The 10866-nt window shown below is 43.1% G+C and overlaps 1 pseudogene across 1 annotated transcript; it reads left to right on the forward strand.

The window, feature by feature from the left end:
- Positions 1–1937: 1937 nt before the first annotated feature.
- Positions 1938–2578, forward strand: LOC308234080 (transmembrane protein 41A-like; annotated as a pseudogene). Its single transcript has one exon. The product of its transcript is annotated as a transmembrane protein 41A-like (transcript).
- The last annotated feature ends 8288 nt before the right edge of the window (positions 2579–10866 follow it).

Consider the following 10866-nt stretch of genomic DNA (forward strand, 5'->3'; position numbering starts at 1 on the left):
CAAAATAGTGATTAGACATTTATATACTTTAGTAAGTGATCACCATAGGTATATCTTATTCCTGGCAAGCAGGATTATCATAAATCTAACCTAATTTACATAATCTTACAAGCATGAAACAAGTATGCTTAAAGGTATCTAATATAGAGGAATCAATATTTCACTCATAACTTTTGTTTAGTTATAAAGAATGACAAGAAGTTTTGAGCCTAATAGTGATTTTTATATTAATAATCTAATGTACACTTTAAATGAGTGTGTGTGCAGCATTTGTAATTCTTTCCCTGTGTTATATATTTTTCTCAGATTATATTTATTGAAATATAATTTTATATCTATTGACTCTAGTAATTTAAAAATTTGTTCAATATGTCTTTGTTTTTAATTTATTTTCTTAGTCATTCATTTTTATTTTATTTTATTTTTTTAAAGTTTAATTCTAATAAACTTTATTTTTACGAAGGTGATGAAAATGCTATCATTATCATTTTTTTAATAAATCTTTATTGTTCAGATTATTACAGGTGTTCCTCTTTTTTTCCCCCCATAGCTCCCCTCCACCTGATTCCTCACCCCACCCCATGCCCTTACCCCCGCCACTGTCTTCATCCATAGGTGTAAGATTTTTGTCCAATCTCTTCCCGCACCCCTCACACCCCCTTCCCCCTGAGAATTGTCAGTCCACTCCCTTTCTATGTCCCTGATTCTATTATATTCACCAGTGCATTCTGTTCTTCAGATTTTTTATTCACTTGATTTTTAGATTCACTTGTTGGTAGGTATGTATTTGATGTCATTTTGTTGTTCATAATTTTTATCTTTACATTTTTCTTCTTCTTCCTCTTCTTAAAGAATACCCTTCAGCATTTCATGTAATCCTGGTTTGGTGGTGATGAACTCCTTTAGCTTTTTCTTGTCTGTGAAGCTCTTTATCTGACCTTCAACTCTGAATGATAGCTTTGCTAGGTAGAGTAATCTTGGTTGTAGGTTCTTGCTGTTCATCACTTTGAATATTTCTTGCCACTCCCTTCTGGCCTGCATAGTTTCTGTTGAGAAATCAGCTGACAGTCGTATGGGTACTCCCTTGTAGGTAACTAACCATTTTTCTCTTGCTGCTTTCAAGATTCTTTCTTTGTCTTTTGCCCTTGGCATTTTAATTATGATGTGTCTTGGTGTGGTCCTCTTTGGATTCCTCTTGTATGGGGTTCTGTGTGCTTCCTGAACTTGTAAGTCTATTTCTTTCACGAGGTAGGGAAAGTTTTCTGTCATTATTTCTTCTAATAGGTTTTCAATATTTTGCTCTCTCTCTTCTTCTGGCACCCCAAAAATTCAGATGTTGGTACGCTTAAAGTTGTCCCAGAGGCTCCTTACACTATCTTCATATTTTTGGATTCTTTTTTCTTTTTGTTTTTCTGGTTGGGTGTTTTTTGTTTCCTCATATTTCAGATCTTTGGTTTGATTCTTGGGGTACGTTGATCTACAGTTGAGTTTCTGTATATTCTTTATTTCAGACAGTGTATGCTTAATTTCTGACTGGTCCTTTCCATTTTTTTGGCATTCTCATTAAGATCCTTAAAGGTCTCACTAAGTTCCTCAGCGGTTTTTAGAAGATTCTTGAGTAACCTTATAAATGTGGTTCTGAACTCTATGTCGTCCAGTAGTTTGCTTTCCTCCATTTCTTTTATTCGTGACATGTTTCTTTGTCTCCGCATTTTGTTGCTTCCTTGTGTTGATAGAGTGGCTTTGTGTGGTAGGTGACCTATAGGGGCCAGTAGCTCAGCCTCCCCAATCACCTGAGGTGGACGCCTTTGGTACACCCCTTCATTTTTATTGAAGTTTATAAAAGTGTCAGATTGGGGGCGGGGGCTCGGGCTGCGGGCAGCGCTGTGCAGGCGCTGCCTCCAGGCTCCTGGCAGCTGGAGGGTCCAGGTGGGGTGATGCACCCCCTGCTCCGCCTGCTCCTGGTCTTCATCCGCTGCACCTTTGCCTTGTACTTGCTGTTGACACAACTGCCCTGCGCAGTGCATGGACACGGGGCTCCGCCCAGGACGCTGAAGGCAGAACATTTTAGCCAGTGCTTTGTCTGGGCCATGGCTGGGGCTTCTGCTGTGCTGTGTGTTGACTTCGGCGGGTGCCACATGCTGCTACCTGCTTTCCAATATGTTTGGCAAACCACTGGTGGTCTCATACTTACCTGATAAAGTGGCCCTGCTGCAGAGGAAGGTGGAGGAGAACAGAAACAGCTTGTTTCTTTTCTTACTGTTTTTGAGACTTTTCCCCATGACACCAAACTGGTTCTTGAACCTCTCCGCCCCGATTCTGAACATCCCCATTGGGCAGTTCTTCTCTGTGCTTATCGGTTTATTCCCTACAACTTCATCTGTGTGCAGACAGGCTCCATCCTGTCAACCCTCACCTCTCTGGATGCTCTTTTCTTCTGGGAAACTGTCTTTAAGCTGTTGGCCATCGCTCTGGTGGCCTTAGTTCCTGGAACCCTCATAAAAAGTTCAGTCAGAAAGACCTGTATTTGAATGAAACAAGCAATGCCAACCATATAAACAGCAGAAAGGCCATGTGATCTGGATTGTTTTGGTTGTGTGTCCCTGGACTCGACTGCTTCTGTGTGTCATGGGTGTGGTCCTCTACAGCCCCTCCTTGTTTTTTAATTACCCTCAATGGGTGGTTTGGACAGTATTCATCCGTGTGCAGTGTCTCGTCATGAAGGACATTGTGCTGTAGAAGGTGAATTACATCAGGTTCTCAAACCAACCCTGGTTCAGTAGGACACTCTGTGAACTCGATAGCCGCTCAGAAAACCCTGTTTCTATTTTATGGAGTAACAAGGAGCTCAGGATAGTTTGTTGTATTTATTTGCCTCTTACCAAGCCCAGAGCTGTCTCGGGAGAGGGTGCCTACTGTCCTTGTCCTGAGTGCCTCTTTTGCAAAGTGATAGGCTGTAGTGACAGGTGTGTCTTCTGTTATTTTTTGCGGAGGACCCACCTCTTCCATAAACCATGGGAAAGAAGCTGCTTAGAACGTCTGTGTACAGTTCAAGGGCACAGTGATTTCCGTAATGCTCTTTGTGCTCGGACACCCCGAGGTTACCATATATGTCAGGTTTCCTCTTGGTTGCGTGGCCTGACAATTAAGCTGATTGAAGACAGATTATTAAATATGAATGGAGCACACTCTGTATGCCACGGATATGCACTGGAGAAACTCTCATCCCTCTGGAAGTGCAGGGCCCTTGACTCACCTGAACCAAATGACCATCAGTACATTTTGTAATCTGTGCTTTATGTGAGTGAATCCCTTCTCCCTCCTGCTAGGAGAATGGATGCAGTACCCCCAGCTATTGCCCTCTGGATGTTTTTCAATTTGTCATTTGCCAAGAATAACTGAGGAATAATTCTATTTTATCTTTTACTTCTAAGAGGAAAACTTGGTTTGGGGTTTCTGTCTTGTGTTGTGTTTCGATTATCTGCAGCTGTTGTTGCCTCCTAGAGCAGCAGTATTGAATTGGCACAGACCTGATTTCATACTTCCAAGGACAGAAGGACCTTGGCTCCTAAACTGACCAACTCTGGGGTCCTGTACCCGGCAAGGAGTAACTCGTCATTTCTCACCAGAACTGTTGCACTTGTGCATGATCTGCTGGGTTTTTGATTTGGGTTGGCCAAGAATCTTGCCAAGGCTTTAATCTAGACCACCTGTTCTACATGAATTCTTGAGAATGACTTCCCACGCATTGTTTTTTCGACTCATATGATAAAGAAAAACACACAAAACAAAAACAGAAGAACTTAATTTTTAAAGATGTGTTGCTTTAAAAGAAGCTTGATAACAAGGGTGGGGGTGAAGAGGAGGCCAGCTGGACTTGGAAACCTGTGGCTCTTTGCTCCTGGAGTTGGGGAAGGGAGGGAGGAACAGGAAGATGTCCCACTTTGTCATTTACCAGGACCCTCAGATTGGTCTCTCTTCCTCATCCCCCATGATCTTGCAACAATGTGCCTAATTGGCTGTGAGTTTACAGACAAAGCAAGCTCCCAAATAAAGGATATAAATGATTAAAAAAAAGTGTCAGATTGTTTGAAAAGTATTCATCTAGAATACCCAGAAAGTATAATCATCATATGGTGGAGCTTCGTGAAGGTCTTCAAAATGTCAAAATTAACAAGGTTCTTAGCACTATAGTATGGCAAAGAGTTAACATAGTTTCTGGGAAATATAGTACCTGAGTACTGCTGCCCTTACCATGTAAATGAAAACTATTCTTTAATATTTGGTACTGATGGGGATCAAGAATACATTTGACAGATAAGTAGCTATATTCCCAACTGGGTTGATTTAATCCTTTCTAGATCCTACATCTGCCACAACAGCTGCAACTGGGGCTACTCCCTGGTTAAGTTTACAGTTGGGTACCATCATCAACCATGTGTTCACAGGGCTAAGACAGGTCATTGAGAAGAGATATGATGTGGACTATCGCCCCCACACCCTGTAATCCTTTGATGGTGGCGGTAACTTCTGCAATACTCCCAGTTGCTGCATGGTCCCTGATACTCTATCTTTCCAGAGGTGCAAGTGGGCATGTCAGGGCCTCCCCTTGACTGTCTTTGCCTACAACAGAGCTTTTCCACCACAGGCCAGGGAATCAACACAAGGGCTTTCCCAGATGCCAAAAATAACTGCAGAATGGCATGATAGGCTCAGTGAACTCACTGAGGATGGGCTCAGGTCCAAACTCCATTGATCACCTGCCCTCTATTAATCTCTGCTCCAGTCAGAGTAGTGCAATAGCATTTTGAGTTTCCTGGTATCAGAGTCAGCTCAAATCTGATGTCTAACGGTTCTTGAAAAATCAAGGTATTTCCTTTTCCTCAGGGCACAGTCACCTGGCAAATGTCCTCATGCCACTTTGGGAAAGGATTTAGAGAGTACATACCATATGTACTTGCAGTAACATTGCACGAACTTCCGCAGTAAGGCAGGGACTCCACTTCATTGGTGTGCCTGGAGTCTGCCCAGTCTGAAAACTGAGTGAAGACCTGTACATCTCTACTATTGAAGATAATGGAAGCCTTCTGCTTGCCAGCCCTGGTTGTCGTTTTTTAATTATACAAGCAGCACAATACCATAGATAGCTTTCTATTTCTCCATCAGCAATTAGCCATGCAGTTCAAGCCCTGCTGATTGCCTCAGACCTTGCAAACTATTTTGGCAATGACACCCATTTTTGCTATTGATGGTTAAGTGCTGTTACTTGTCCTATGCAATTTAAAACCTCCAGAACCCCAATTCTGTCAGTGAAGTTCAATCCTAGAAGCTATACAAGTAGGAGATTTATTACTAAGGGATTTATTACAAGGACTGTGCATACATGATTGTGGGGGCTGGCCAAGAAAGTCTGGACTCTATAGGGGAGGCTATCAGGAACTCTTGGGCATGGGCTGAAATTGCTGTCTACAGGCATAATTTCTTTTCCTCTCAGGGAAGCCTGAGCCTGGCTTTTAAGTCCATTCAAATGATTAAATCAGGGCTGTTCAGATTATCTAGGATAATCTTTTTTCCTTAAAGTCAACTGATTATGGACTTTAATCATATCCACATAATATCTTCATACCAACATGTAGATTAGTGTTCTACTGAGTAATTGGGGACTGTAGCCTAGGCAAGTTGACACATCAAAAAGACCATCCAGGATCACTCCTGGTAACCCACACATCTCCTTAAACCACACTTAATATCCACATAAGGGTGCTAGCAAAGTCCTACTGTGCCTAAATGACACAACCATTCTGAGAACAACCAAAAATATACCAACACTTTCCCTGGAAGCCATTGCAAAGTCCTTACACCGTGTCCACTCTTCTTCGTCTTGAATCTTAAACACTGAGCTAGAAAGTTAACTGTTATTAACACGTGATGTTAGATGATAATGGAATAAGAGAAGGAAACATTACAAATATTTATATGATGCATTTTGAGTAATATATTAATATATTTACATATTAATATATTGATATTAAATTTTATATATTTAACTTTTTCACAAAACAAGGAAGAAATACTCATAACTGTTACACTTCTTGTTTTTAAACTGGGCACAGGGATGTAGCTGGTATATGTAACTACCTTCTTCTACCCATTCTGCATTCCTTTTGTCTTCTTCAAGCATCTCAGCTTGGTCCTTTGCCTGATAGAGTGACCTTCATTCCTGAGGGTCTGGCCATTAGTAGTCCTGCTTGAATTGAGTTGTAGTTTTTCATGGACTTTAATCACACCAGCTGGAGGACTAAGGGAGGCCCTAAGTATTCCAGACATACTTTTGCTTATCTCCATTGTGTAGTGGCAACCCCAATTCTCCCGAGTAATCAGGATCAGTCATCTCTTTAGTACAGTAACCACTGCTTTGCCTGTTGTTTCAGATACATAAGGATCCCCATGTGGCTGGGTGGCAGCCGTCCAGTTCAGTGGATTTATTGTTGTGTCTCCTGGTGGAAGTATTCTTCTTTCGGAACTAAGGTCTCTGGAGAAGTAAAGCCTAAAGGCACAGAGAGAGGAAGCAAACACTTATTGGATCTAGTGGATTTATTAAACATTTCGTGGATCCCTAGGAGTAACAGTTAATGTTTCATTCTTTGATTCCTAGATCCATAAATCTTGCCTATGGGAGAGACAGCACCATATACTGAATGCTGGGGAACCTGGTTTCAGACCCACTGGGTATTGCCACCTCGCTGGCACCATGAGTCTTCAAAGGGCCGTTCCACTGTTCTATCAAGTCAGATGCTGCAGGATGATGAAGGACATGGTGGGACCAGTAAATTCCATGAGCACAGGCCCATTGCCACCCTTAATTTACTGTAAAGTGAGTTCTTTGATAAGGACCCCTAGAAATTTTACTGAGGTAGAAAACCCCTGAATTTTTGTGAGATTTATTTTTCACCTTCTGGCATGCAAATGTCTTACCAATATGTCAAGAGCAGTTGTTACTTCCTGCTCACCAGGTTCAATCAGCATAATATCATCCAAATAGATGACCAGTGTACTGTTCTGTGGGAGGGAAAGGTGATCAAAATCTCTGTGGATTATGTTATAACACATGCCTGGTGAGTTGCTATACCCCTGAGGTAGGACAGTGAAGGTGTATTGCTGTTCTTGTGAGCTGCAAGCAAACTGCTTCTGGTGGTCCTTACTAACAGGTATAGTGAAAAAAGCCTTTGCCAGATCAATAGTTGCTTACCAGGTCCAAGGGGAAGTATTAATTTGCTCAAACAACAAAACCACCTCTGGAACAGCAGTTCCAACTGTGGTGTCACCATCTGACTAAGTTTATGATAATCCACTGTCATGCTCCAAGATCCATCTGTTTCCTGATAGGTAAGCTAAATGTCATGTGGTTGGAATCACCACATCTGCATATTTCAAGTCCTTAATTGGTAGCATTCGTCTCTGCGTTTTCTCCGGGAATGCTGCACTATGCATGTCTTACTAGTTCTATAGGTAGCCCAGTGCCAGTGGCTTCTACTTGGCCTTCTCCACAATAGCCTCTCCCCACAGGACAGGAACAGTGTGTCCCACTTGCTGAGTATGTAGTCCACTCAATGCTTTCCATGGATGGGGGAAATACCACAGGATGGGTTCGAGGTCCACTGGGCCCACTATCAGAGGGACATAAACTAAAAATCCATTAATTATCTGACCTCTGTCAACTCCTACTCTGACGGCCACAATGACATGTTGGGTCTCCAGGAATTAGTGTCATTTCAGAGCCAATGTTTAATTCCTGAATGATGTAATTATTTTTCTTCCCCCAAACACAGTGACCCTGGTAAATGGCTGTAATCTCTTTGGAGAAGGCTGAGAAAGATTGACAGGGTAGGGTTGGACTGTCGCAGGGACCCAGTGGACCCAGGCTCTCTTCTACCCAAAGTGTTCTGAGCCTGTAAAGGGGCGCGTTTCAGACTGACTGTGGGATGGTGACCATGTTTTTGCATTTCACATCAGACTTTGTTCCTTAGAACTCCTCTGCATATACAGACCAAGTAGAACTGGAGTAGACTACATGTCTATTTCTTTTCTCAGGACACCAAGACCAACAAGCCAATGTCATAGGTCTCTGAGAGCCAGACAATTCTGGCTACTGCTTTGACCCTGCTGCCCATGACAGTAACCATGCCCACCTGGGCTTTGGCAATTAAGTGCCAACATTTGGGCCCTATCACCCCATCTCCCACTATACTCTTCCCTGTAGAGATCCCAGTTCAACGGTAGCAGTCCTCGCTGTGATTTCTGACTTACAGAGAAGAGAGACTAATGAACTGTTTAATGATGCTGGGGCTTCTCTCATATGTTTATTTATCTCCGTCATGGGGGAAAATGTGTCCTGTAGACCCTCCTGGGGAGGGGAGAGTAAATATGTCTTATATGATGAACTCATTTTAATATTCCAATCTCCCTAAGTCTTTGGATACCTTCCTCTGCTATATACCAAGGCAGTTTTGGCATTTTAACTTAATGTAATGCAGACCATTTGGGGTCCATATTTTAGTCAACTAAGCAAACAAACTGTTAGAGCCCTTCCCTATCCCTCAAGCTAAAACTGAGCCTAGAATCTCTGCTCAGGGGCCCATGTCAGTAAATCTGCTCTGATCCAACTTTATGTTTCTTCTTCCTGGACTCTACACCTCATCCGTTTCCCGACAGCCCCGCCCAGGCTCCCTTCTGCATAACCTGAAAAACAAATGCAGCTCTGTTGATGTTTAGTGAACCTCCTTGCAGCTCATACTTTGCACCTCACACTTTGGGCCTATTGAGCCTTGAGTCTAGTTATGGGTTTAGAAGCAAAGAGGGTTGATGGGTCCTGAGGGGAATCAGTGGTGCCCTAGGGAGGCCTGTACAGTTCTTCAGGCAAAGGGGGCAAACCTTAGGCAGGCATGAAAAAGCTGCTTCTACAAAGAAAACTTAGCAGAATTCAGGGGTACAAGGTCCTCAGCTTCACTGGGGTCTTCTCATAGGTCCCATTCCAATGTTCAGGTCCCATTTTTGCCCTAACTTGACCAGAGGAGCCCCTGTGAGGTTGGGAACACAGTTGTATGGTGAGTCACTCACAGGCACCCTCTTGTGGGGTTTGCAGAAGTCTCAGCACTGAGGCTGCAGGAGGTAAGGGCTCTTCCAGGGAAGAGACAGATTTCAGGACTTTATTCTAAGCTCAGTGGGAACGTGGGGGAGGTTTGGGCAGGGTAGGGACACATGTTAACTGACAAGTGAAAAAATGTCTTTAGCCCGTCTGTAAAAGATGGCTTGCAGGGGAAAGGAAGAGGTTACTTCTATAGTCCTCCCTATAAGATGATAGGGTTGAACCAGAGTGGTAGTGAGGAGCAGCAGTGGCTCAGTGGAGCACACTATGAAGGTAAATTCAGCAGGAGTTGCTGAGAGACAGGCTATGAGGGTAAGAGAGAGAAACAGTGCTGTCTTCTAAATGGTTGGCTAGAGCAACTGGGAAGATGGTGCTGACATCACGCTTCATGGGAAATATGAGACTTACAAGTGGGGGGACATCAAGAATTAATTACGAGAGAGCTTTCAGACATTGATGAGTGATGTCAGGTAGGCGGGATTCTGCCATGCACTCATCTACGCACTTCAAATAGGCTTCTGCTCTTATAGAGTGACACTCAAATTTATCCAGATTACCCCCTAACTGTCCTTTAGGGCAGTTTTTTTTTTTTTTCCCAATATGGGACCCGATCTAGGAACACACGTTGCATTCAGTTGTGAGAGCTCTTTAGTCTCTGATCTGGAGCATTTCTTCTGGCATCTGTTTCCTCTAACGACCTTGACAGTCTGAAGGTGCTGGCTGGGTGCTATGTAGAATGCCCCTCAGTCTGGATATGTGTGATGGTTTATTCATGGTAATTTTAGCTGCATATTTTTGGCAGGAATTCTACATAAATTATGTCATGTTCTTTCTAGTGCATCATATCGGGGAGGCCCACGGTCTCACTTGGTACTAGTCTTGGTCTTGTTTACTTTTATCACTTTGTTAAGTGTTGCCTTCCAAGTTTTTATAGTATAAGTTTATCATTTCCCCTCTTGTAATTAATAGGTAATCTGTGGGGTGATATTTTGAGGTGGTAAATACCCTAATCCTCACCTCGATTTTGATATTTGCAAAATGATGATTTTTTTTTAAACTGAAAAATTCCTCCTGCATCTATTAGTTGTCTGTCATTCTACTGAAAGGAATCGTTACCAAAAAACATCAAACTGACATATATCTTTCTTATTAGACTACGAACTTGCTGAGAGCAGGCACTATTATTTTTTAACTCTAACACCAATTCTGTATGCAAAGTAGATGTTCAATAAATATGTTTTAGAATGAACTGTATTAAAGCCATCCTTCAAACTAGGGAAAATATTAAAAATGGCTGCCTTTGAAGGTTTCTGTGAGGCAAATGAGAGTTTGTACACGAAGAAGCTTCGTAACCTTCAACAGGCTTTGCATATGGAGCTGAGACCCTTGTCAGGGGCCTGGCCATGCCTACCCCCAGGCTCAGGGCCTGGTCCAGCAGGAGGAGGCAGGTAGTGGGAATGACTGTGAAAATCAACGTCTGAGGAAATGGAGGCAGCAGCAGGCTCTCCTAGAGCTTGTACCCTCCTCTCTCCTCGCCTTCTCAGAGAAAGGCTGGCGGGTGCCAATGCTTTGTTGAGTCCTTCTCCTCCCTCTGCTCCCGCTCCCTCTGTGCCCTCACCCTGCCTGCCTCTCCCGCGTTCTCCCTTCTAGAAGAGCAGAAACTTCCCTGCAGCTGTCGGCTTCTTTCCGAAGAATGTCTCTAATCGCCCTGCCTGATTGGG

This window comes from Plecotus auritus, assembly GCF_963455305.1.
Source record: "Plecotus auritus genome assembly, chromosome: 9".
NCBI lineage: Eukaryota > Metazoa > Chordata > Mammalia > Chiroptera > Vespertilionidae > Plecotus > Plecotus auritus.